The sequence below is a fragment of the Manis javanica genome, chromosome 9 (assembly GCF_040802235.1).
Source record: "Manis javanica isolate MJ-LG chromosome 9, MJ_LKY, whole genome shotgun sequence".
NCBI lineage: Eukaryota > Metazoa > Chordata > Mammalia > Pholidota > Manidae > Manis > Manis javanica.
In genome coordinates, this window is record NC_133164.1 from 47,590,519 (window position 1) to 47,617,957 (window position 27,439).

At 39.6% G+C, this 27,439-nt stretch overlaps 1 long non-coding RNA gene across 2 annotated transcripts in view; it reads right to left on the reverse strand.

Annotated features, from left to right (window-relative positions):
- Window positions 1–1,125: 1,125 nt before the first annotated feature.
- Window positions 1,126–27,439, reverse strand: part of LOC140843516 (uncharacterized) — a 41,795-nt gene continuing 15,481 nt past the window's right edge. The window contains exons 2-3 of one of the 2 annotated variants that reach the window (XR_012121357.1): window positions 8,096–8,212; window positions 1,126–3,300 (exon numbers count right to left, since the gene is read on the reverse strand). This is a non-coding gene — a long non-coding RNA (uncharacterized lncRNA). Of the gene's footprint in view, window positions 3,301–8,095; window positions 8,213–13,680; window positions 14,170–16,072; window positions 16,174–27,439 lie in introns of those variants that run through there. The other variant, XR_012121358.1, reaches the window with a different exon arrangement.

A 27,439-nucleotide genomic window follows, 5' to 3' on the forward strand; every position in this document is an offset into this window, starting at 1 on the left:
TGTCAGTTTATTTTTTAAGTATAAAAGAATCTTCTTAATTTTAGCGACATTATTATAGAGTCAATGGTGATATTTATAATGCATTTTAGATCTTTTTGCTATCAAAAATTAGTTCTATTTATTTCGATGTGTAGCAGGAAGTAAAATAAGCCTATTATTCTCAAGCGGGTTGCTTTGATAGTGCATTTAGAGGAAGCATTCCAAGGCAGCCCGGGAGCAGGAGGCTCGGGGCAATAACCCCTACTCTCCACACTGTTTCTATCCCCCGTTTTCTTTTGATTACTGTTTCTTAATATATTAAAAATTATCATGGTGATGCATTATTATGATTGTTTTCTGAGGGCAATTCCCAGAAGAGAGAAAATCTTAAATACTAATCCAAAACCCTACCCACCCCAACACCAACCCAGACATCTGGCTGAAATTTATCATATCGATAACTACAATGATAACAATTTACCAAGTAGTATGAAAGAAATACGGCTGGCTTGAAAAATGGTGTTTTACCATGTTTTCATAATTCAAACATATGATGAAATGCTGCTAAAAACTCCAACTTCAGTGTTTAAGAAAATTCCTACCTTTTGTTCTACTACAGTCTAACAAATATACAATTTTTTCATATTTAAATTTTGATAACTTAAAGCCATAGAGATTTTTTTTAACTCACTAAATTGACTGCCATGATGCTGAATTTCTTTAATTCCCTTTTTAGCATTTTCCTGGTAGGTGTAAAGAATTCTTTATAGAAGGTTTTATAGAATTCTTTACAAGAGGTTTTATAGAATCTTTTATAGAAAGGTTTCAACATCTTGTCTAAAGCACATTGTGACTGTGTCATTTAGTCATGGATATACATGCAGTTGTTTGAATTTCTATTTATGCATTCTGTAAATTTCTCTTTATGATTCTTTCATTACCTTATACATTTTGAATATTGTGCTCAATTCCTAGTATTGTAAGTATGTTCTGTTGCTCTTTGCAACAATGGAGCAAAGGAGATGAACAGGACCAGCCTGTTGCTCCCTGGGGCTGAGCAAGAGGGCAAGTGTTGAAGACTTGATCCTCCCCCTCCTTCTGAAGCAGGGGGAACACAAACCACACCAAGCCGGGAGATGTGTCAGCCTTGGAGGCTCAGCAAAACTCAGCTTTATTGCATCAGAAGCTCAGTTATATAGGGGAAGATAAGGAAGTAGCAAAAGCCAATGGGAATTGATTATCTCATCTGTCACTAGGGTCTTTAGGCAGGTTTCGGGTTAGGTGGGGAGGTGGAGTTAGGGCCAAGAGAGTGCGCGCGGGAAACTAGTTAGGCCATGAATACGGAAGTAACAAGGGAGGATGGAAACCTCCAGTCTGTGGCCGTCACAGGCCTAAAAGAGGCAAAAGGTCCCAACAATTCCCCCTTTTTATTTTATAAAAGCTCTAGGATGTCCCAGCGGACAAGGCCCCTGTCTTAGGTTGTTCCCCTCTGGGGATCTTACCCATCACTGGGTCCCTTGCAGCTCTTTGGTTGTCCCAAGCTTACTCATCCTCTGTGGCCTGTCTTAGGTTGTCTCCACAATAGTTAAGGGGAATCAATGGACATGGCTTCATCATAAGGCTCACAGCGACTGCAGGGGTCACTGGCTTCTGTGGCAAGCCTCTGGTATTGTACTTGCACGTTCATCAACTGAATTGATTCAATTCTTTTTTGGACAAGCTGGACAATTTTGTTAATAATGCAGGACCCAGAAGTGAACAGTAGGAGCAAAAGAAGGATAGGACAAAGGAGGGACAGAATGTAGGGCAACCACCCAGGTAACCCAGTCCAAAGAAAATTGGCTTGTAATTCATGTCTGCGTCTCTCGAGGTCTTCTTGAAGTTGTTTGACTTTATTTTGGACTATGCCGGAGCGGTTCGCATAGAAGCAGCATTCTTCTTGTAAAAAGAGACAGAAGTCTCCTTTTTCAGCAGTGAGGGGGTCAAGCCCCCTATGGTTCTGTAGGACCACTGCCACGAGGGAATCCAACTGTGCTTGGAGGTCAAGAATTGTGCTGGCCACAGCTCGTAGGTCATAGATCATCTGTTGAGAAAGGGCTTTATAATAATGCAGAGAGGTCCCTAATCCTGCTGCCCCTGTGGCAGCTCTGGTGGCCACCCCAAGGCCTAAAAGCAGGGGGATAACCTGAATGGCCCTTTTTGATCTACCTCTGATGTGGTCTAAAGCAGGAATAGGGAGGCTCTGATTTTTAGGGACCACTCCAATGTTAGGGAAAACTACAGCTGGAGCACAAAGCCCCGTCCAGCCTGTCGGGAGAAAGCCAAACACGTCTCCCCCATAAATGAAGACTGTTCCATTAGGGGGACAGAGAAAAGTATTGTTCACAGTAATATTTTGTTGGCAAAAGGAATAGTGGATTTGACCTACATCTATCCCACTAGTATTATCTGAACGGGGGTCAGTTTTGAAGCATGGGCCTTTAGGGGAGAGAGGGTCTAGATAGACCCCAGAGCTTGAGGGCAACAGCGGGCACTGGGGCTCGGTCTGTGACAGGTTAACAAGAAGAGCATTGACTCATAATGGTCCCAGCTTCAGGCACAGCCAGCAATCTTTAGCTAAATCAGGATTGGTTGTGTTGAGTAAGGTAAAAGCAGCCTGTATGATTGATTGTGTCTCAGGATCAAGAAGCAATTCTCCCCTGGTCTCCGGGAGGCTAAGAGGGTGGTAAATTGGGGGATTTTGGTCTTCAATCAGCCTGTCTATTAGTTTTTTAATTTGATGCTGTTGAACCTGATCTTGGACTCCACCCCCATCAGAGATGCCTATAGGGGCAACTCGATTCCAGAAAGTGTGAGCTCCCCTATTCTCTTGACAGTCAGCATATTCAGTCTTGCCTTCTGTCAGAATTGCATACCAGTATGTTTTGTTCTGTTTAATGCAGGGGTTAACTTCCTTATAGCATCCAGCCTGAATGGAGGCATGAAAAGTGGTGCAAGGACACTCAGAGGGGGGTTTCCCTTGGGTGGGTGGATATATTTTTGGGCCTGGCCAACACTTGTGAGTGAGAACTCTTCCAGGGCATCCATTTTCTGTCCCTTTCATGAGTGTGGCTGCCCATTACCCATTAGGGCAGATTTTGATAGAAGTGTAACAGGTTTTGGGGGGAGGAGTTTGGGTGAAAGAGCAGGCCGTGCAGGGGTCTCCGATGGTCTTTCATAGTATGGCTCTTGCTTGACCAGGATCTCCAAATCCTGTCTTAGCTAATGGGAGATTCATCGCTATTAGCAGGAAGACCAGCATCATTGGGTTCACTGTGGAATCTGAAAGAGAGAGAGAAGAGAGATATCCTCAGGAGGTGAGGGGCCTTCTGGGTCATCATTGACATTAGTGAACTCCCCCTCCTTAGGGGGGTAATACTTAAGATCTCTTGCAGGGACTCAGATCAGCCTTTTTTCATTGGTCGGAAAGACACAGCCAAATACCCTTTCAGCTGTAATGAGGGGGTCCAGGCCTCTCCATTCTCCAGTAAGGGGGTCCTTCCATTTGACTCTAACCATCTGATAAGGAACGGTTATTGTCCAGTGCTTTTGGAAGGGTGAGAAGTGTTCACCTTTGGCAAAATTCAAAATATTTAGAGTAAATAATGCCATCTTTAGTTGATCATGGGGGGGGAGTGTTCCCCCTTTTTGTTTTATCAATTGACATTTGAGGATATGATTGTTTTTTTCCATGATTGCTTGTCCTTTAGAGTTCTAAGGAATTCCAGTGGCATGAGAGATTTGCCATTTACTCAAGAATTCAGTAAAAGACCTACTGATAAAGCAGGGACCATTATCGGTTTTGATTTGGTCTGGCAAGCCAAAAATGGCAAAGCACTGGAGAAAATGGCTTATGGCATGTTTGGATTTTTCTCCCATATGAGCTGTGGCCCAACAAGCATGGGAGAAGGTATCAACTGTTAGAAATATGTATTTAAGCTTCCTGAAAGGGGCAAAATGTGTGACATCAGTCTGCCAAAGGTTATTGGGCCTCAGGCCTCGAGGGTTCACTTCATTCTTTTGAAGCAGAGGAACCTGTAAAAAGGGCTGGCATGACTTACATGTTCTAATGATCTTTTTTAAGTCTCTGATGGGGACTTGAGGGAACCAATGGTATAGTCCCCTCTAATTAGCATGTGTAAGTTGATGAAAAGAGGTGGCTTCCTGTACTGTGTAGGCTGAAGCTAGTCAGTCTGCAAGAGCATTGCCCCTCGACAAAAAGTTTGGCAAGTCCTGATGTTCTCTTAAATGTTGTACAAAAAGGGGAACTAGTCTCTGTTTTAACAAATGGCGGGCTTGAATCATTAAAGGAGTGATGGGATTATTGTCAAGTCTGATGTATGCACTCACAAGGTTGGACAGGAGATTGACAATGTAAAGGATATCAGAAAGCAGATTAAGAGGGCCTTGGATCTCAGACAGAGCTAAAACCACAGCATAAAGCTCTTTAAACTGGGTGGAGCCCTGCACCTCATGAAAGAGGATTATAGCCAGAGGGCATTCACTTGTGCCTGGGGGGAACATTACCACAGAGGGTCCCCATTTACCCCCATCAGTAAAAGCAGAGGAGAAAGAGGGGTCTGCCTCAGTGAGGAACACTTTTGGCGGCTGCCACGCCAAATGGCTAAAAGAACTCATCCACTTATAGGGACTATAGTGACAGTCCACTATCCCCGGAAAGCCTTCCATGGCCATTGCCAATCTGGAATTATTTCTCTGTAGCCACAAGAAATCATTGACCCAAAAAGGGATGATCAAAGAGTGGGGTTCACACCCAAAAAGATGGACAGAAAGATCTCGTTCCTTGACAATGCGGTCGGCCATTTGATCCACTATAGAGTACACTCGGGGTGCCCCTCCCACAGATAGATGTATCCAATGTATGCGATCTCCCTCCTGAGCCAAAAGGGCAGTGAGGAGGGTCTCTCCTGCTATAATATAGAGGATCAGTTGCAAGTTTGGATCATATCTTTTTAAAGCAGCGTTATCAAAGGCATGTTGAACTTTTGTCAATGTCTCTTTATGTATAGGGGTTAAAGTCACTGTTGAAGCTAGGTTAAGGCCTTTTAATAGGTCGAAAAGAGGGATAAGATCAGCTGTGGTTATAGGAATCCAGGGCCTTATCCAATTGATTTCACCCAGCAGTTTCTGGAGCTGTGGTAGCATATATGTGTCTTGAATACATAACTGGGGCTTAACAGGGGAGACAACATCTAATGTTAAAGTAGTCCCCAAAATTTTAAAAGGAGCTGTTTGTTGAACTTTATCTGGGGTGATTTGAAAGTTGTAGTTTTTGAGCAGGGAAAGGCACCTTTTAAAGAGGTCGTCTAATTTGCGGGAACAGGTGGCTCCCAAGATAATATCATCCATATATATGTAAAAGAGTATGTCAGATTCTTCTGCTAGTGGAGATAAGATTTTAGACATATAGTCTTGACAAATAGGGGCGCTATATAGCCATCCCTTGGGGCAACACGGTCCACTCATAGTGCTGGTCAGGTCCCTTATAATTTAGGGATGGAAGAGAAAAGGCACACTTCTCTGTGTCCTCAGGATGGAGGGGGATGGAAAAGAAACAGTCTTTGATATCTATTACTATTAGGTGCTGGTCACTTGGGATGGCAGGCACCCAGGGTAGCCCCCTTTGGGGGGGTACCAAAAGGTTCCATTCTTTCATTGATTTTTCTTAAGTCTTGGAGAAGTCTCCATTTACCATTAGGTTTTTTTATCACAAAGATGGGAGAATTCCAGGGACTCATTGACCTTTGGAGGTGACCCAATGATATTTGTTAACTAAAAGATGTAGTTGTTGCAGTTTTTGTGAAGGCAAAGGCCACTGCTCCACCCAGACAGGGGAGCCCAGAATCCATTTTATTTTTGGCACCCTGGGGGAAGCAGTGGCCCTTAGGATTGGGGGTGGGGCCAGGGGTTTGAATGAGGTTGGCCCCTTCTGATCATTTCAAAAGCGGGGTCATCTCTATAGTTAGGGTGACACCTTTGGCCACCTTGAAATTGTTGTTGGTATCCCTCCTCATCCAGGAGATCCGCATAAAGGGCTTTCTGATCAGTGGAAATATACGGCCTCCCCCAAGACATCTTGGCCCAGTAGACTGGCTGTAAGGCCTGAAGCTACAAAGGGGTGCACCTCTCCTGTATTTCCATCTGGGTCAACCCAGGGAACCATTCAGTAGTTTCTTGGGAGCTAGTCTGTCCACCCACCCCCAGGAGGGGAGGGCCGGGAACCAATCTCCAGTGGAGGGGAATTTCTTCTTTTCTGAGGACAGTCCTGTCCCCCCGGTATCAATGAGGCATTTGAAAGCTTTCACCCCAATAGTGAGTATCATTTTAGGTCTAACCCCAGGCCACAGAGGAATTGTCCAGTGAGCCTGTGTGGGGGGACTCCCCTTGTTTAACGGGGCTGGGGAGTGCCCCCTTTGGAGGTTAAAGGTCTACCCTGTATATCAGTCTTAGATCTACAATCTTTGGCCCAATGGGACCCCTTCCGACATTTTGGACAAGGACTGCGAGAGAAGCCAGGAGGCTGGGGCCTCACTGGAGGAGGAGGTCTCTTTTGTTTATGAGGGCATTCTTGCTTAAAGTGTCCCTCCTGACCACACCCAAAGCAAGTATGGCCTTTACCATGGAATGCCTGCTGTAGAGCACATACCAGGGCGGTCATATCATCCTTGCAAGAGGCTTGCAACACGGAAGCTATGGTCTGGGTCTGATGGGAGTGGGTACCTATATCTTTGGTGGCAATGATCCACTTTTCCATGGATCTATCCTTTAACCCTGTACATGCCATTTTATGTTCTTGATTCATACCTTCCCACACCATCATCTTAACAAAATGATCTCTGAGATCCCCAGGGGGGAACTTTCTCTTGATGCTCCCCTCAACTCTATTAATGAAGCTACCCAGATCTTTGTTGGCCCATTGGTTTATCCCTGCAATTGGGGATTCTGAGGGGCCTTCTTCAAGCTTCCTCCATGCCGGCAGACCCAGGGCTCATATTTGGTCCTGATAGGGAGGGGGGATGGTGGCCTGTTGGAGTCCCTAGGAAAATTGTTCGGAGGTCCCCACAAGCATTCCCATGGTGATAGGGATTACAGGGTTGGCACCTTGATTCCTCTTAGCTTGTTGCTGGCATTCCTCTTTACACAAAGCACACCACTTAATATAGAGGGGGCCAGGGAGAACCGCTTGGGCAAGGGCCCTCTGTGGCAGTGCATGGATGGTGAGCAAGTCCCTGGAGGATGGTCTCAGTCCAAGGAGCGTTGGGGCTGTCCTCAAGAACAGCCTTCTTTAACTCCTTAAGGTCACCTGGCTCCCAAGGGTACCAGGGGACAGGTCAGTTATCTCCGGGATTAACATTGACAGGCAATAGCTGACATGTCCCTGGGTCGGGTTGTGGGTGGAGCTCTGAATTCTCTTGAGGTGGACACCAATAGGAGAGCATAAGTCCTTATATGGGAGAGGAGCTGAAACCCCTGCCCATTGGTATGGGGGAGGGGGAGCTGATGGTGATTTGAAAGGGTTAGAAGGGGAACTAGCACCAGGAAGTGGTGGGTACAAGGGGGCCGTGGATTTCGCAGGCCAGGGGGCAGCATCGAAAGGGTCGAGGGCACCACTGCCACGATTCTCATCTGGCTCTTTATGGCTTTCCTGTCCTACCGGTATGGACTCAGACTGAGGAAGGGGATCAGAATTTCCCTGGAAAGGGGCTCCTAACCCAGTGGCCTCTCCATCCACTAGGTTCTTGGCAGTCGGCCTCAGTGGTTGAGGAGGGAAGCAACTCTTAAGGGCTGCTAAAGTGGGGAAGGTCCCCAGAGGGGCGATATCCCCCCAATTAACCTGGGCTTTGCATACGAGTTGCTCCACCCTGTCCCAGGTCTCCCAGTCAAACAAATTACTCACGGGCAGCCATGGGGTGACCTTAACTAAGGTCCCCCAGGTCTTGATAGCTTGGCTGTCAGAGAGCTCTAGGCCCCTACTTCAGAGGAGGATCCTAAGGGATTCAAGGGAGAGATCAGACTTGGAAGAAGAGTGTCCCATAGTTTACAGGAATACACTTACCCATGGCCCGATTAGCTTGTCAGCGAAGCAAGAGATCCTCACATGGGGTGCCAGTTGTTGCTCTTTGCAACAATGGAGCGAAGTAGATGAACAGGACCAGCCTGTTGCTCCCTGGGGCTGAGCGAGAGGGCAAGTGTCAATGACTTGATCCTCTCCCTCCTTCTGAGGCAGGGGGAACACAAACCACACCAAGCTGGTAGATGTGTCAGCCTTGGAGGTGCAGCAAAACTCAGCTTTACTGCATCAGAAGCTCAGTTATATAGGGGAAGATAAGGAAGTAGCAAAAGCCAATGGGAATTGATTATCTCATCTGTCACTAGGGTCTTCAGGCAGGTTTCGGGTTAGGTGGGGAGGTGGAGTTAGGGCCAAGAGAGTGCGCACGGGAAACTAGTTAGGCCATGAATACGGAAGTAACAAGGGAGGATGGAAACCTCCAGTCTGTGGCCGTCACAGGCCTAAAAGAGGCAAAAGGTCCCAACATGTTCTTGTATGATTTTTTCAATTTTTTTTTCCCCATACAATACTATTCTTGCATTTATTTTGAGATTGTGTGAAATGATGATCTGGCTTTTATTATTTTTCTCTGAGGGAGGAAAACTTGCTCTAAAATTTATTTTAAAACTCAGTATTTCCTCCATGATTTTTAAAATACAACTCTCTTAACTAAATTTTATATACCTTACTATGATCAGGTTCTTGAGTATTTGTGGTAGGCAGAAATGTCTCTGAAAGATGTCCACATTCTAATCCCCAAAACATGTGAATATGCTAGGTTTCATAATAAAATAGAATTAAAGTTGAAAATGGAATTAAGTTAACAAATATGATTATTATTCTTTATTATCCAGGTGCATCTAACAGAATCACAAGAGACCTTAAAAATAAAAAAGGAAATATCAGAAGAAAATCGGAGGGAAATGAGAGACAGAATAATAAAAGAAATGCACTGTTGCTGGATTTGAAGGTGGAGAAAGAGGTCCACAGCCAGGAGTGAGTGTTCTCTAGGAACTGGAGAGAGCAACGAAACAGATGCTACACTAAAGCCTTCAGAAAAAAATGCTGCCCTGCCAATACTTAATTTTAGCACAAGTGTGACCTGTGTCAGACTTCTACCTTATAAAATATGACTACAAGATTTTTCTTTTTAAATGTGGTATAAGGCTGTTAAATTTGTGGTAATTTGTTACAGGAGCTTTCCTTTAATTTTTGTATATTAATGGAACTAATTAAGTACAAAACACATGTGTTAATTAATATAATAAATTTTGAATTAATGAGATTTTCCTTTAATAACCTATTACATATATTTAAATTCCATGTCCCTAATTTTAGTTTACCTTGGTATTATAGTTTTAATAGACTAGTACAGATAATTTCATATGTGAATATAAAGATCATTCATATTCTAATTGCCCACTTAATGTTATTATGGTTTAAGTTTTCATAAACAATATTTAAGAATAAATCTACAAAATATTTTAATGAAAGTTTATCTTTTGCTAAAATTACATATGGTAAAATCTGGTAAGCATGATCTTTACTACTTATACATATATATGATTAAAATAAGAAATTACCACCAGAAAATAAGATCCAACTTATGATGGTCAAATTTAATTTATTTGGTACCAACAAATGGTTCTATACAAATTAAACTTCTGACTTTGGGTTTAAATATTTATTTATTATTAAGAAAAATGTAAGATTGAAGTTATAAAGAATCTTGCAATATTAAGAGGGCTAAAGCAGATGGCTTAGCTTTTGAAAGAAAATTGAAAAGCAAGAAGGGCAAAGAATATACTTAATTCATGATTTCCCATTGAGGGTTTTAATGATAGCATCTGTTAGTGCTGCTATAAAAGTGGCTGAGCAGAGAAGGACAGGAAGCTACATTTGTCCAGTAATTGAGCAATGCAGCCAGCATGTTGATTGGGACAAGGAGAGAGAAAGAAAATGAGGGAAAGATAGACACAGAAGCCTTGAAGCCAGCTTTAATAATATCCAGAAGCAAAGAGTAAGAGACATCTGGCATTTTGACAGAATAGATCAACTGCTCTGCAGTAACCTTTTATTCTTTTTTTCAGTTTTTTCTCCTTTAATCGTTAAGGTTAACTGCTGGTTTGCCATATAGATTCTATACTTAGCAAACTGTCGTGCACAAACTCTTAAAAAGTGTGTCTGTGTGAGGGTGTGGGCATGCATGTGTGTGTGTTAAACATTTACTGGAGTTTAGAATTTATTTGTAATTTGTTCAGCCAGAGGACTTTTACTCAAATTCAACATAATTTTATTCAATGCCACCCATATGTCAAGAACTAGGTTTGGAAGGAAAGCAAAAGAAAAAAACTCTGCTTCCTATTTGGGAAAATAATAGTTCCATGCTGTCATAGTAAGAAATTTACAAAGCAATTAGAGTACGTTTTCTATATTAATTCTCTGGACACCCTTGTGAAGTATTATTTTGCTCTTTTCTAGGTCAAGAAAATGAAGTTCAAAAGAGTTGCAAAAAGTCATTAGTAAGTGATGGAGATAGCCTCTGAAATCATAATTTCAAACTGTAATGATGTTCTTACTTATTTTAAGAAATAGAAGGATTTAAAAATATAAAATGCACTCATTCAAATATTCCTTGCAGATTTTATAAAGAGCTCATAATAATCAAAGCATTGTCAGAATTGTGAAGGGCTACTAAATTATATGTACTATCATCCTAACATGAGTTTCTTACATTGTAGTGGCAGAGGCATTGAGCATATATTCAAATATGAAATCATTTTTTAATTAAAAAATTTTTAACAGTAAGTTTAAAATAATGTCCATTACAAACAAAATTAGTGCGAATGTTTGATCCCTTTATCTAGGTGATGGTTACATGACTGTATAAACATGTCAAAATGCATTGAGCTATTACACTGGGACATGTGACCTTTATTGTATGTACCTTAACTATAAAAACAAGAATAAAATACGTAAATTTAAGAAATTTTAAAAAGTTAATTTTAGATACTTTAGTAATTATTCTCTATTGCTTAGACTGTGATTGGTTCTTCTGTGTTCTTTGTTGTCAAAAGTCTCATTAACTCTTAAATTCCTTCAAGTCAAAAATGTAAATAATTAAAATAAAATAGAAAAGACTGTGATAATATCACCAAAAAAGCATTCATTTAGATTTCACTAATTCAGAAGTTACAGAGCATCTAGGTGAAGTTTCTCTAGTTAGCTAAACAGAATTTTTTATGGTTTAGCTAGGTAATGTCTAACTAAATGTTCAAATTGTCTGTGACTTAACTAAAAAATACTGGTCAGATAATATTTAAATATTTAGGAGAACTAAATTTTCAAGCACCATAAACATTCTGATTGTGTTTCTACATATGAAGTCAATTATGTACTCATTGCAAATTTGTCAACAGCTTCTAAACCATAAAACACTAAGGAACTCTTTTAGTCATCACCCTATGAGAAAGTAAACAAACAGCATTCCTATAATCCAGGTATTTCTCATTAAATTGTGTCTTCCTAGGCCAAATATTTTTCCTTTACTAAATGAGTAATGTGATATTTTCCACATTTTCTTATTCAGGTGCATCCAACAGATGTTTATTACATATTAACATATTAACCCCCAAAGCAATAAACATATTAATCCCTTCCTTAATTCATTACATAGTCCTGCAGGGTGAGAAACAAAACACCTATTTTTCTTTTATATATGCAAATACAAAATAATGCTTTTTCCTTTCTACTTGGTCAGTAGAAATTCAGCAATGAAAAAATAAGTAGAACTCACATTTCCCTTCTTTCTATTCGGTGTGCCAACATCTAAATTGATTTTACTTAAACAGTTCAAATCTCAGTCACTGCTATGTAATTGTTAGGTAGGATTCTTATTTTCTTATGTGTACTACAATCTAAAAATTCATTGTAATTATTTTCCACTTCAAATTTTCAAAAGACACATTATGTTTGCATTGATATAATAAACTGAGTTAAAAATTCAAATACAATGTAAAATGAGGCCACTGAAAGTATTTTCAAAAAATAAAATTAAGCAAATTCACCTATTTTTATAAGAACTTAAACTTTCATAGCAATTAATGGTCGATTAAATGTTTATGTAGTATATCCTATTTAAAATTGCCACCTTCCTTTCCTATTCTAACCCCCTGTATACCTGATCCTATTACCCCATCCATATTTTTCCACATGTCACTTATTTTCTATTATAGTAATTTACTTATTTACTATGTTCATTATTATCTATTTCCTCCTTCCCACTAGAATATAAATTCCTTAGAGATTTTTCTGTGGTTCTAAGGGCCAAAGCAGTACCTGTCCCTCGGTTCATAGTTTTAAAGGAAGGCACGAATGAGTCTAGTATCATTTTAAAGAAAAATATCTGCTCTGCTTTCCTTTTCTGAGTTTGTAAGTAGGATGGGAATACTGCTTTACTTCGTAGGAAGTCTCATGCCAGGAACAGTCTAAAAGGGAAAGTTTGAGGCTTCCTAGATAGAAGATGCATCCACATTGATATAGTCATTGAACAAGCACAAGTTCATGTACAGTGAGACAGATGAAATCATAGAGATCCCTAAAGATGCAGATCTTAAAAAACACAATTCCTGCTTCAAGGGGCTAAAAGTGTAATAGGATACTGAGTTAAGAATATGGCATCTGGAACCAAATGTGACTAAATCTTGACTCTTTCTTTGACTTTTTATGAACTTTGGCATGTTAATAAAATTAGAACTGCTTCCGTCCCTACATTTGTTATATAGGTGGTTAATAACACAATCCATCTCTCTGAGTTTCTGTTTCAAATTAAATGAGATGAACTATATAATATGCTGGGCATAGCAGAGGTGTTCGATAAATATCAGCCAATAGTAATGATAGTTGTCATTGTACTAGAATTTAGTTATTAGAGATCCAGTGGTTGCAAAAGATAAGTTTTATTTGTTTTTAAATTTGTTTTCTCATGTTTTTCAGGCTGATATGGTTCATCTCTCAGTAGCTTCTATAAAGTACCAAATATCTTCTCTTCCATTTATTTATTTTTCCCTTGAGAACTATTGTGTCAAGAGACCATGAATTGCACAAGCATGTGTTTGCTTGTAATTTCTTCTTTTGGAGAATTGCTTCTGTCCCACTGTCCCACTGGTGGACCTGGTGGAGCTGTCAGTCATGTTGCTCTGTTCCTAAACATGTTCAAGGAGTGAACATTTAACTAAGACATTTAATGGTTTCATATTTCCTATACCATAGAGATTTGTTTAGACAGTGACGTATAACCTGAGCCAGGCTAATCAAGATCATTTCCATGTCTTCTCAGCAAGAACCGTTTAAGAAAAATTATCTAATGTCTTTGAGGACCCATTATTATAATTGCGACGTGACCACCTGAAGCTGCTTCTAGTGACTATCTCCCTTACCCAAAAGGAAGAAGGCATTTACAGCACAAAAACATGACACCAGTATATAGAGAAGAGTAGAATCAAGAGATGGCAAAGAAGAAATGGCAAGATCATACTGTTTATTCCCTTTTGTTAAACAATGCCTGAAGCCATCCTTAGGCATCCTAGTTGTATGAGGCAATCTTATGGTGGATTTCTGCTACAGAGATTTCTATGACAACACCGATCAGCTATTTCCAAGGTCTTGTTGTACAGCTGATAACTCTATCAGTGTCCATTCCACCTCTGTTCTGCTTTAGTGTCAAAACAGAACACAGGTCTACTGAAACATGCCCTCAGCTTAACCTTTTCTCTTCAGAGTTACATTATGGAGATATCCACTGAACAGTGTCTACTGATAATGCTCAATAAATTTAGGGTATGTTTGCAGCAATTATTGAGGTACTATTAAACACATTTTTATGCATTATTTTAATATTCTATTACAAAAACATGGGAGTTATTTATAGGCTATCATGTATAAAATAGAAAAGTTCTTTTCCAGCTGTATCATCTTCTGCCAATGAATTTTACAGAATTTTGGACTGACCGCCTCCCCACTCACTTCTCTTTATTCCTTGGATTATCTTCTATTTAATATTCATTATTCAGCCATGAACTCTAAAATCAAATTTAGAAGAAATTAACAAAAACTTTCTATTTGATAAATTTACATATATGTACATATAGGGAAAGCTGCATATTCCTCTAAATTTTTTAGGAAGTGTTGAAATCATTCTTGAGTACTCAGGGTTGTTATTCTAAGAAGTAATTATGTAACTGTGCTAGAATTTCTGTAGTTATAGCCATGAGGTTTATTGTGCAGTGCAGAACTATTTACCCTTGCACAAAATTATCTCAAATCATTGCTTTTGGTATTTTTGTTGTCCTCTTTTTATTGTCAATGATACTCTTAGAATTTCTTCCTTTCCCTGTTATTTTCCTATCATGTTTATGTAATTAGAAGCCAAATTACTAAACGAATTAGAATTACCTTAAAAGTATATAACCTTCAAGTGAAAGATTGAGGGACAATTGTATAATAATATTAAAATGGTATAAATAAATGCTATAAGGGAAATAAAATTGAAACTGATATAAAAATAAAATTATGTTTGTACATGGGCATTAGGAGAATTATTTTGATCAGAATTTTTTGAAAGCTGATTTCATGTAATGTGTTCCTGTATTTCACTTCTCATGTAACTATGTACATTCAAATATACCTATTGATAGAACTTTCTGCTTACCATTCCAGAAACTATTTCTCTCAATGCTAGTATAAATTATTGGTCGATCTCCAGTTTAATATGCTTTAAAGTAAACAGTTTCTGTAGGGATGTTTACATTTCCTCATCCTTCATTACTGAGACTATCAAAGGACCCGTGAAGAGCAAATCTGTACTGGTAGAAGAACTGGACTTAAGTTAGCAAGCTCAGGTAGACAAAAATCACAGGCTCAAAACCACACAGCACCTTTATTCTCTGCAAATTCTCATTTTAAAGGTGTTTTTCCCTTCCTACTTTCTGCATCCCTTCAAAATTTTTAAGAATTACTAAGTGATGATCTGTTTTTCATAACTCTTAGAGATAAGTTATGTGCTACAAAAGCAGGAGAAATAAAAACAAGCTGCAGTAGAGTCATGGATCTCCTTGCATTGGAATATTATCATCATCTGAAAGTCTGAATTTTGACACTCATGTGCAATATTAAAAATAGAAAACAAGCACCAGCAAAAATCAAAAGTTAATGCTGCTACAGGCATATTGCCAGTTTGAGCCATATACTGCTGAGCCATTGGTCTCTGAGGATTTTGAATGACTGTAGTGTGTGGCATTGCTTGAAGGAAAGTGCATCTAGGATAGATCTTTACTCTCCACTGAATTACTGAGAACTGGAGATACTGAAATTCAACACAGGCTTATCATCATTCACTGGCATATAGGGAATTATCTAGCTGTGATGGCTCTGAGAAATGTAACATGAATACTACAGCACTACCTTGTCCTAAGAATTTCTTGAGAAATACAGAACCTGAGGTTCTACAGACAGAGACTATATTTTTCAACAGGTAGTTATTAGTGATATTTCTTAAACTGATTTACAGATTTTCTTATATCTATCATGTCTGTATTGATTGAAAATAAATTAAATATTTCAAATCAAACTGCAGTTCAGAATACAAAATGTAAAATCAGAGAACATAGGTTTATACAGGAAATAATATTTGAACAATTGTTTGCAAAGATTTATTTACACTTTCGACTTGACAAAATAATCTTTTAATAATCTAATTATGATTTTCTTTAATTTTAGCATTTTCTTTAGTCTGAAAATGAATTTTAAAGAACATTCAGAAAGCTGAGTGACAACTATAGTAAAAGAAAATTATTTTGCTTATTGGACATGCTAATTCATAAAATTTTGTGTTTAAATAGTACAGTACATATTTGATCTTATAACTTTTATCATTAATAATCATTGTATATAAAAATACCTTTTTTAATAAATGAGAAAAAGTACCTTCCAACACAAACTGAAATGTCCTTGCTCACAGACAGCTTTCAAGCTCAAACTTAATGGACAAGTCCTTCTCTTCTTTTATCATTACTTTTCTTAACTTCCTAGGATGGCAAATACAACCTCCATCAAAAGTATTTAGTTCTTCCGTTGCACTGAATTTCTCTTAATAATATAACAATAATAATAATAATAATAACAATAATAATAATAACTAGGAAGTCACTGTTACTGCTTCATTCCTCCTTAGATGACATTTCAAAAATTTAATATTACTGTTCTCTGATAATATAACCATTAGTCTTGAAATATCAGTATTTCCCAAAACTGACAGTAATATACACTAAAAGGTACAGTTTTAGTGTATATTATATTATATCAACATTTATATCAAACATAAAAGAATAGAAGTGAGAGCAATGTACCGACTCACCATACATTTAGTCTACTGCTTTTTCATTATCCAAGTAATTAGAGGAAGTCCTTTATATTTTTAAAGAGATAAAAATATACCTTTACAAACAGCCACACTTGATAATATTGCTAATATCATATTATATAAAACATTTTTATGAGCCCGTTTTTCTTATTCCCCTATAGTACACAGGGTAGGCATAATCATACCATGCCACATTTCTACCAAATTAGAGATGCCATTCTTTAATTATTCTATCACATATTCTTCATGTTCATTACCGTTATTAATGAGCTTTCTTTGGGAGAATATTTAAGCTAAAGAAACTCAATTCTTCTCACATTAAAAAGAGCAAGGTGAATGCAGAAATGGATACAATTCAAAAACACTGCACTGCATTATCTAAGTTATATAATTAGCTATACATATGTAACTGGTAAGCTTGCACAAGATTCACATTCCTTTCTCAGTAATATCCCAATGACAATAAGCCATGATCATTTTGAAGCATGAAAACTAAGTGTGAGAACTCAGTGTTCAAGAAAACTGCCAAGATATCATTATATCTTAAAAAGGAAAAAAAGAAACACCCATACCACCATAGCTGTGAAAGAAAAATTAAATCAGTGTTAGCTTGCAAAGATTGGAATTCAATCTTCTTATTCCCCCTCAACTATTCTCAAATTATATTTTCTGCCAGAGTTATAAGGGCCCTTGGACAGAGCTGAAAGCAAAAGAAGCCCAAGAGTGACTGTCTGTTGACTTCAGCCTACTGTGAACTGTGGACCAGTGATTCTGGGACTTGTGTTTTATCCTAGCTCTACTCTGCTTTGAGGATTATATTCTTGCCATCTTCTCAGTGGATGCAGAAGATTAAAAGAGTTCCTGTGAGATTTGGCTACAGTACAATGATTGAGCTACATGAGCTGGAAAATTTGTAGAACAACATTACTTGTAAATTTGGAAGAGCATTTGCTGGTTTTGAGATCTTATATTGTATAACTCAGAATAAGAAAAAAAATTGCTGATTTTATTTCCTTCTTGACTCACAAAGTTTAGTTATAAATATATTTATGACAAAGATTATATAAAATATTTAAAACCTTAGTAATATTTTATCATTTAATATTCTTAAACACTTATTAACAATTGGTTTTTAAGTCACAGTAATACACTTTAAATACCAAATTAATTAAATGTAAATCAGGCCACTCTTTATTCTATGAATTGAAATAATTGAAAACTGATGCTTGTTTATGTTGCCAGTTTTTTTGCCTAACTACAAAGATTAAGTTTTAGTACTGTCAAGCAGTCCTCTTTGCCTAAACATACAAAAATTTATTCTCTAGGATTTGAATATGAGAAATTTTCCCAAGTGGGATAAATCTAGAGAATACATTAATAAAATTGATGAAATAAAATCTAGTACTGATATTGTAGAGATTTCCCCTCCAAAATAATTCCATTTGGAAATAAACATGCTTAAGCAATATAAGACTTTCTAGATAGAATTAAACAATAAACTCAATTAGTTTTAATCAGTAATGCAAGTGAAACAGATTTTAACTTAATTAAAGCTAGCAGTAGTAAAATGGCTAGTAAGATAATGGGAGATAATGGAATTTGAATTCCCCTTCATGGCAATAATGTCACTAGGACTATCTGGAAAGAGACTGGTACAAAAGCCTTAACAGTTACTTGGATGGTACTAATAATTAAAAGCAATTCTGTGCCTTGAATATGTTAAAGAAAGAGGAAGCTAGCTCCTAGTTAGTGCTTAAAAGTCACCAAATTAATTTGATTGCTTCTGTCACATTTTTACTAATGAAAGAAATATCTTTTGGAACTAAAATATTTTAAAAATTATATGCTATTTTTTTGAACATATGCTTACATGCAGAAGTCGCTAGGCAAAACTGTAACAGTTTTGGATATATTATCATTTTTCTGAAAATATATTTTAAAGCTTTAACTGCTCTATATTTATTTATGAAAATAAAAAGACATAAGCACAACACAGAAGTTGTAGGAAAATGAAAGTTCCATGGCCAGGATCCTCACCTGATCCTCATTTACTCGCCCACTGTGCACATGCAATGATACAATACTTGGCCTACTGCACAGGCACATTCTTGCACACATGTTGGCAATAAGCCATTATTGCCTGTGTTGCTATATAAAGAGCTCTTCCCAGTGCTTGGCACAGAGCCTGGAGCAGAGGCACAGAGCCTGGAGTGGAGGCAGATGCTGGAGTGGAGGCAGAGGCAGAGGCAGAGGCGGACTTGCAGACTGCCACATGCAGACATGATTCTAGCACTGGACCTGCCCCTGTGAGAATAAAGCTTGGTATAAACCTTTTTACCCTCAACATTACAGTGCTGTTATTCAGACCCAGTGAATCCAGAGTGAACTTGTTCAGAGCTGAGAACCACTCCACCTGGAGCTACACAGTAACGTTTGATTATTAACAAAGTAAATAATAGTAACTGTACTTTACATTTATTTGATGTGTCATAGTTTCTAAACTTCAAGCAGATAAAATTAATGTGTTTATCTTCATTTACATGGGAGTTTTATTTGCATTTCCTAAGAAAATACAACAAATAAGCAAAGAAAATGAAATTCAAGCCTTATTTTCTTACTTGCCTTTTGTTCATTGCTTTATCTCCCCTATTCCTGCTGACCATGAAGTAGGACTACTAAGATGTTTCAAGGAGAAAGATGCCGGTTATTTCATTATTTTGGTGTGAAGATGGAATGGGATTTGGAAAAATTACTTCACTTAATCTGAAAATAAGTCAAATAAATATTTGAAAAATATTTTGAGAAAATAACAGGTATTTTTATTATTGAACTTCAAAATACAGAAAACTCTTTTGTAGGTATGAGGAAGGCCCCCCTTTCCCTACTGTTCCATGAGGACAGCTGTCCACTGCTTCACCCTGGCTATGTCTGGCCTTGAGAAACTTGAAAACACAGCATGTTGTACCCGTGAGTAAGGAGCTAGATAAGGGTCTTGATGGCCAGACGCCTGGCCATGAAGGCCACACACATGTGTGTCTTCAATACTTATGTAACCATGAATTAGCACTGTAGCCATATAAGAAGTACAGTTTTATGCAGAATTAAGTGGCTTATTTTGAGCACCCTCCATGACGACTCCCACCTCCTTCTTTGCTCTTCACGATGTCCCAAAACCTCAACAGCAACCCCCCGACCCCAACACTTGGTGCTGTGAGCAGGATGAGGGAACAGGTGATGTGGATAGAACTGTGGACCAGTGGGTTAAAGGAAGGGGCCCTGATATAGCATGTTGCAGGACATCGCCCAGCATTAAGCCACGGGAATGATGTGGCTGATGCCTTGGCTAGGGCTAGTCTGCTCTGGGAACTGGCCCCTATGGACATGGGACTATGGTTGCATAAGAAACTAGGGCATGTAGGCCCTAGAACCATGTGTAAAGTCGCCCAGAAATGGCAGATTCCACTGATGTTTGCTGATGCAAAACAAGCGGTGCAAGCATGTGCTCAATGTGCTTACTTTTACCCACATCATCGTTGGGTCCAATGCAAGAGGGACAGCTCCCCTGCCCACCAAGAACCCTTACAGGTGTGGCAAGTAGATTACATAGGGCCCTTGCCCAGTAATCAGAGATGTAAATATGTATTCACAGCAGTGGACATGGATACAGGATTGGGTTTTGCCCATCCCATGACCCAGACTACCCAACACACTACTAAATGGACCTTGGAGCATTTATGTGACAGCTTTGGGCACCCGTTAATGGTCAATAGTAACTGAGGGAATCACTTTGTAGGACAGGAAATACAAGAATGGGCTTGACAACAGGACATTGCATGGCAATTACATGTGCTGTATTGACCCCAAGAAGCTGGAATGACACAAAGGTATAATGGGCTGTTAAAGGACAAATTAAAACATTGAGGATGGATGCAGTGGGCAAAGCACTTGCCTGCAGCAGTACGCTTGCTGAATGAGCAACTAAGGAACACTGGGGAAAGTTCCACAAAGAGGTGGTTGGCGGCTTGCCCATGTGTCTTGAAATATTTAAAATAAGGCTCCAGTGATTTGCAGCCACAATTGCTGGAAGAAACACTGCTCCTTCCTGCCCCACACAGTGTCTCCTGGTCATCCAGAGGAGCAGATATGGCTGTGGACCTTGGTGTTTGAAGGACATCCATGGGTCACATTGTATGAGGTATGGGAGAGGGGCTGACCCATGGGCTACACATTATACCATGGATAGAAAAGTGGCCTTTTAAACTGACTGCTTCCTTGCCAGAGAAGACAACAGCCATATTGGCAGGGATGCTGGGCATGTGAGTATGGCCAATACCACAATTTCTGTTGAAGGCTGAACCTGATGCTCTGCCAGTGTCTTCGGGCGCTAATGGTCTTGTATCACAGACTAGGAAAACCACCCTTGGCAGCCACTGTTTTGTCACAAGATGACAAGGTAGCTAGTATTTGCCCAGATAACCAGGACTTGCCATTGATGGTGCCTTTGTCTGCTCTGTCTTTCCACCCAGGTTGACAGAGAGCAACAGTATGGTGGCACGGGCCCATACTTTTGCCAAGTACATAATGTCTCCCACTGCTGGATGTGTATGGAACTGCCCATGGAAATCACTGTAAGACTGCCATGGAAAATCGCTCTGCCAACCTGTCTGCATGAGAACGCCTTCAAGCATGGAATCATGTTATGCCGAAGGTGGAGCAAAACAGCGCACAACCAATCAGTTGATGGGACAATCAGCACACACTGCACCTGGGGAGGGTACCATGTATAATGGCTGGGGATGCATGTCTAGTATACATGTAATCTTGCAAACCATAGCTCTGCTGTGCATTGAACAGCAGGTTTCCATACCCAATCACATGGTTAGCTGGTTACCCAGAGAACTGTGTGCCAATGTCAGTGTTAATTGCACCCCTAAGCACTGGTGGGAGTTGTGCCCGTGTGGGCACTGTGCTAACTGACCCCCTGCCAGGAAAAAACATTTGGGTATGTAGGGAATATGGATGGTTCTATTTCCCTGTGGATTGGACAGGTCATTGTACTTGAGGATGCCCATACTTATCAGGATAAATACTACAGACCTTGCCATGGGCCACACATAATTGGGAAGTTGTATGTTCCCCTTGGCATCATCCCAAACAGATGGCATGGTGGTTTCACCCCGTGGCTCTCTTCCTTCCAGGAGCTATCACTATAGATGTAGAATTACAAATAGAAGCCCCGGCACAGAATGTTGATCATGCCTTAAATGTAACAAGGTCCTTGCTCGACCTATTGCTAGATGAAGGCACCCAAATGCAGAAGGTGGTTTTACAAAACAAAATGGCTCTGGATATGCTCACAGCTGCAAAAGGGGGTACCTGTGCTTTACTGCACATTGACTGCTGTGTTTATAACCCAGACCACCAGCAGCAAATACAAGCCATGCTGCAGGAAATTGATGATGAAGTGTCTCAGATACAAGCCTTATCCCAAGAACCCCTGTATATTTGGTGGTCACAGCTTGGTCCCACTTGGCTGTGTTTCCTAACCATAGTGGCCGCTGGGACATGTGGCCTCCTTGTCTGTTGCTGTTCTTTACATTTCTGTGGGCTCTGGGCAGAGAGCTCTGCTTTTTGTGCAAGGAAGAAGCAGATGGCTACTGTCCTATAGAAAGGGGTGGAATGAAGGGAAGGCCCCCCTTTCCCTACTGTTCTATGAGGAAAGCTGCCCAGTTCTTCACCTCAAATATGTCTAGCCTTGTATGGAGCCAGATATGTCTGGCCCTGAGAAATCTGAAAACACAGAGTTTTGTACTCATGAGAAAGGAGCTAGATAAGGGCCTTGAAGGCCAGACACCTGGCCATGAGGGCCACATGCATGTGTGTCTTCAATACTTATGTAACCACAAGTTAGCACTATAGCAATACAAAAAGTACAGCTTTATGCAGAATAAAGTGGCTTCTTTTGAGCACCCTCCATGATGACTCCCACTGACTTCTTTGCTCTTCATGTCACCCCAAAACCTTAATGGCAACCCCCAGACTCCAACAGTGAATGAGAGTCAATAATGCAATCATATGCAAGGGACTTTTTGCCTCTGACCAGAGAATTTATAGTACATGGAGAAGAGTGGAATTAACTAATCTTTTAGCTCACTGTAATATAATAAAAAGCAGAACAAACACTTGCCCCAAGATAAATACAACTTTTGCCATATCATCATAGAATTCTCTGCTCCATCTTGATAGCTAAGCTCGTGAATACACCGTGTTGAATTAGTCAGGGTTATTCTCTAGGATAATCTTACTCTATCTGTGAGTTGAGATATAAAAACTTCATTCAAAGAAACAAGTAGGAAAATAAACCTACATGATATTGCCCCAGACAGATGGAAACTGTAATTACAAAAGAAAGTTTATATTGGAATAAGTAAGATTCCAAATTAAGGAAAAATATACATATATAAAAATAAAACAAAACACATCTTCTTTTCTGCAACTGCTCCTTGACTTGCAGTCTCAGTTCCAGCATCTTGTAAAACTGATTGTTTTTATGCCATTGGTTTGGACTCTTATGAAATACACATGTATCTTTCCAAAAGAATTTTTTTGACTACCATTCCATTAATGCTAGTCTAGTTTGAATAGATTTCTATTTCTTGTTTCAGACTTATTACATGTCTGTGTAATACAAAGGACAAGAATATAAACAGCCTAAATTGCATTGAAAGTATTCTTTTTTTAAGTTCCAATTTTTTAAGTTCCAAATCTCCAACGATTTGAAGAAAACAGGGCAAGCTGCTGCCCCCCAACTGAAGAGACAGACAGGCAAATACAGAAAGTCACAGCTTACTGCAGCAGAAACTCATGAGCTAAAACGACCAAGAAAACCAGAGTAAAGCAGGAAAACCTCAGTTGTAATTGACAGTTACCTAGAGGCTCAATGTGGTCAACACTGAGAGCTAAGAACTTCAGTGGAACCTAGTCATAGGAGGGCCTCCACCATATCGTGAGATTAATCTCCAGGAGCCGGATGAGGGCCCCATAGTAACTATCAGGAAGAAATCCCTTCATGCCTCCATCAGTCGAAGGAGGAAAGGAACCATCCTGAAATATGGAAAGGCATGCTGGCCTTCCTCAGGGGAGACTCATTAATCAGAGCCTAACTCACTGGGGTACTATTGGAGCCCAAATGGACTGGGGAAAGAGGAATACCAAACTCCAGGCCACTCTAGCCTTCCACTTTCTACCTCACAGAGAAAAATATATATATACAACACACACACACACACACACACACACACATATATATATATATATATGTATTATGTATTATTATATATGTAATATATATGTATATACATTCATATTTAAGATTCAGTTCTTTCCAACTTGATCTGTAGATTCAATGCAATCCCAATAAAAATCCCAGCAATTTATTTTGTGGATATTGACAAACTGATTCTAAAGTTTACATGGAGAGGCAAAAGATCCAGAACAGGCAACACAATATTGAAGGAGAACTAAGTTAGAGGACTGACAATACCCAACTATAAGACTTACCATAAAGCTACAGTGATCAAGACTGAGGGTAATGGAAACAGAAGAAACAAATACATCAGTGGAACAGAATATAAAGCGTAGAAATAGACCTCCATAAATATAATCAACTGATTTTTCACGTAGGACAAAAGCAATGCAATGCAGTAAAGGCAGTCATTTCACCAAATTGTGCTAAAACAACTGGACGTCCACATGTAAAAAAAATGAATGTAGTGGCGGAGCCAAGCTGGTGGCATGAGAAGAGCAGTGGAAATCTCCTCCCAAAACCACATATATTTATGAAAATACAACAAAGACAACTCTTCCTAGAATAGAGACCAGAGGACACAGGACAACATCCAGACCACATCCACACCTGCGAAAACCCAGCGCCTCGTGAAAGGGGTAAGATACGAGCACCAGCTGGCAGGACCCGAGTGCCCCTTCCCACAGCTCCCAGCAGGTGGAGAGGAGTTGGAGCGGGGAGGGGAGGGAGAGGGAGCCCAGGACTGCTGAACACCCAGCCCCAGCCATCCACACCAGAGCGCAGACGCAGTGCATGCGTGGGGACCTGGATACTAGGGAAACAGGACAGCAAGACCTCTGAGCGGGTCCCTGAGGCTGGTGCCCAGGGACAAAGAAAAGAGAGTGGCTTTATTTATTTTTTTAAATTATTTATTTAATTTTTTTTTTCTTTTTGTGATTGCTTTTTGGACGTCTTAAAGGGACAGGTACCCAAAAAGTGGACGGAAGCATCCAAGGACACTTAGTCAGGCAGCAGGGAATCTGGGGATCTCTGGGCACTCTAAACCCCTGGGCAGGAGGGAGCACAGAGGACCCTCACAGAGATAAATAGCCTCCTGGCCACCCCCCTCCAACGCGGTTCCACCATATCGGAGCAGAAGCCCGAGGCAAGCCATGCCCAAAGCAACAGCGGAGATAAACTCCATAGCAGCTGGGCAAGAATCAGAAGCCCTGTCTGTGTGCAGCTGCCCAGCACAAGCCACTAGAGGTCGCTGCTCTCCCAGGAGAGGAAGGCCACAAACCAACAAGAAGGGAAGTTCTTCCAGAAGTCACTTGTTCCAGCTCTGCAAACTATCTCTATCACCATGAAAAGGCAAAATTACAGGCAAAGATCAGAGAGTCAACACCTGAGAAGGAGACAGACCTAACCAGTCTACCTGAAAAAGAATTCAAAATAAAAATCATAAACATGCTGACAGAGATGCAGAGAAATATACAAAAGCTAAGGATGAAGTCTGGAGGGAGATTACAGATGCCTGGAAAGAGATCACAGAAGTGAAACAAACCCAGGAAGGATTTAGAAGCAGAATAGATAAATGCAAGAGGCCATTGATGGAATAGAAACCAGAGAACAGGAACGCATAGAAGCTGACATAGAGAGAGATAAAATGATCTCCAGGAATGAAACAATATTAAGACAAATTTGTGACCAATCTAAAAGGAACAATACCCGAATTATAGGGGTACCAGAAGAAGAAGAGAGAGGAAAAGGGATAGAAAGTGTCTTTGAAGAAATAATTGCTGAAAACTTACCCAAACTGGGGGAGGAAATAATCGAACAGACCACAGAAATACACAGAACTCCCAACAGAAATGACGCAAGGAGGACAACACCAAGATACATAATAACTACAATGGCAAAGATCAAGGACAAGAAAAGAGTTTTAAAGGCAGCTAGAGAGAAAAAGGTCACCTATGAAGGAAAACCCATCAGGCTATCATCAGACATCTCGACAGAAACCTTACAGGCCAGAAGAGAATGGCATGATATATTTAGTACAATGAAACAGAAGGGCCTTGAACCAAGGATACTGTGATACTGTATCCAGCACGATTATCATTTAAATAAGAAGGAGTGATTAAACAATTCCCAGACAAGCAAAAGTTGAGGATATTTGCCTCCAACAAACCACTTCTACAGGTCATCTTACAGGGACTGCTCTAGATGGGAGCACTCCTAAAAAGAGCACAGAACAAAACATACAACATATGAAGAATGAAAGAGGAGGAATAAGAAAGGAGAGAAGAAAAGAATTTCCAGACAGTGTATATAACAGCTCAATAAGCGAGATAAGTTAGGCAGTAAGATACTAAAGAGGCTAACCTTGAATCTTTGGTAACCACAAATCTAAAGCCTGCAATGGCAATAAGTACATATCTTTCAATAGTCACTCTAAATGTAAATGGACTGAATGCACCACTCAAAATACACAGAGTAATAGAATGGATAAAAAAAGCAAGAACCATCAATATGCTGCTTACAAGAAACTCACCTCAAACCCAAAGACATGCACAGACTAAAAGTCAAGGGATGGAAAAACATATTTCAGGCAAACAACAGAGAGAAGAAAGCAGGGGTTGCAGTACTAATATCAGGCAAAATAGACATCAAAACAAAGAAAGTAACAAGAGATAAAGGACACTACATAATGATAAAGGGCTCAGTCCCACAAGAGGATATAACCATTCTAAATATATATGCACCCAACACAGAAGAACCAGGATATGTGAAACAAATACTAACAGAACTAAAAGGGAAATAGAGTGCAATGCATTCACTTTAGGAGACTTCAACACGCCACTTGCCCCAAAGGATAGATCCACCGGGCAGAAAATAAATAATGACACGGAGGCACTGAACAACACAGTAGAAGAGATGGACCTACTAGACATCTATAGAACTCTACATCCAAAAGCAACAGGATATACATTCTTCTCAAGTGCACATGGAACATTCTCCAGAATAGACCACATACTAGGCCACCAAAAGAGCCTCAGTAAATTTAAAAAAATTGAAATTCTACCAACCAACTTTTCAGACCACAAAGATATAAAACCAGAAATAAATTCTACAAAGAAAACAAAAAGGCTCACAAACACATGGAGGCTTAACAACATGTTCCTAAATAATCAATGGATCAATGAACAAATTAAAATAGAGATCAAGGAATATATAGAAACAAATGACAACAACAACACAAAGCCCCAACTTCTGTGGGACGCAGCGAAAGCAGTCCAGTCTTAAGAGGAAACTATATAGCGATCCAGGCACACTTGAAGAAGGAAGAACAATCGCAATTGAAGAGTCTAACATCACAATCACTGAAACTGGAAAAAAAAGAACAAATGAGGCCTAAAGTCAGCAGAAGGAGGGACATAATAAAGATCACAGAGGAAATAAGCAAAATTGAGAAGAATAAAACAGAAAAAATCAATGAAACCAAGAGCTGGTTAGTTGAGAAAATAAAGAAAATAGATAAGCCTCTAGCCAAACTTATTAAGAGAAAAAAAGAATCAACACAAATCAACAGAATCGGAAATGAGAACAGAAAAATCACAACAGACTCCACAGAAATACAAAGAATTAT